Source organism: Suricata suricatta, chromosome 9, assembly GCF_006229205.1.
Source record: "Suricata suricatta isolate VVHF042 chromosome 9, meerkat_22Aug2017_6uvM2_HiC, whole genome shotgun sequence".
NCBI classification, from domain to species: Eukaryota; Metazoa; Chordata; class Mammalia; order Carnivora; family Herpestidae; genus Suricata; species Suricata suricatta.
In genome coordinates, this window is record NC_043708.1 from 35,426,920 (window position 1) to 35,428,364 (window position 1,445).

The following is a 1,445-nucleotide window of genomic DNA, read 5'->3' on the forward strand; positions in this document are numbered from 1 at the left end:
AAACTTATTTTTGTCGTATGCTACTAATGGCTTTATTTTAAAAATTGAAGTATAATTTGCATATAGAATGTAAATGTGCATTTCTGTGAGTTGTGATAAATGCATACCCCCCATGTAACCCATATAACAATCATGATGTAACATATTTCTCTTACCCAGAAGGTTCCACTGTACCCTTTTCTGCCTGTACTCCCCAGCCTGGGCAACCAGTATTCCAGTTTCTTTCACTTTTCAGTTTTTGTTTCGCCTTTTTTTTCACTTTTCATTTTTAAGTTAAAAGTGGTAATTTATTAAACTTTGCTGAGTTATCTAAAATAACTTAAAAATTTTTTTTTAAATAACTTTTACATGGGCACTGTGTAGGACATATTAAGTTTAGCAGACTTGAAAAGTTCTAGAGCTATCTCAGTTTTGTCTAATTTGATTTTAATAGCTTTTTTGAGACTTAATCCACATACCATAAAATGAAACCATTTAAAGTTTACAATTCAGGGGCGCCTGGGAGGCTCAGTTGGTTAAGCATCTGACTTCATCTCAGGTCATGATCTCACGGCTCGTGGGTTTGAGCCCCATGTCGGGCTCTGTGCTGTCAGCTCAGAGCCTGGAGCCTGCTTCAGGTTCTGTGTCTCCCTCTCTCTGTCCCTCCCCCTTTCGTGCTGTCTCACTCTCAAAAATAAATAAACATTTAAAAAATTAAAGTTTACAATTCAGTGTTTTTTGGTACATTTTACTACTTGTGCAACCATCACCACAATCTAATTTTAGTGTATTTCCATTTTAACCTGCTCTTTAGCTCTATATACCTGGGATCATATTATTTATTTATGTTTATTTATTTATTTTGAGAGAGCTCAAGAGAGCATGGGAAATGTAGAGAGAGGGGGGGAGAGCCAGAATCCCAAACAGGCTCTGTGACATTAGCATAGAGCCTGACATGGGGCTTGAACTCACAAACCCTAAGATCAAGATCTGAACCAAGAGTCAGATGCTTAACTGACTGAGCCACCCAGGAGCCTCTGGGATCATATAATTTATAAAAATGGAAGCAGCATGTTCTACTTTTGATCTTTGTTTGTTGAGGAACTCTTGACTCACTGTCAGCTTCCCATTGATTATTCAGTTTTTTCCTTTGATTTTCAGTCAGGTACACAAAATATTGTGGGTGGAAATTTCATAAAAATCACTGAGCTGAAAGTAAACACTTATTCTGCTGCTGTGAAGATAAATGAGTGCTGTGAACTTAGTAAACTGCTTGTGAATATTTTTAAAAAATTTTTTAATGTTTATTTATTTTTGAGAGAGAGAGAGACAGAGAGAGACAGAGAGCACAAGCAGGAGAGGGACAGAGACAGAGGGAGACACAGAATCTGAGGCAAGATCTAGGCTCCGAGCTGTCAGCACAGTCTGAGGCAGGACTTGAACTCAAGAGCCGTGTGATCATGACC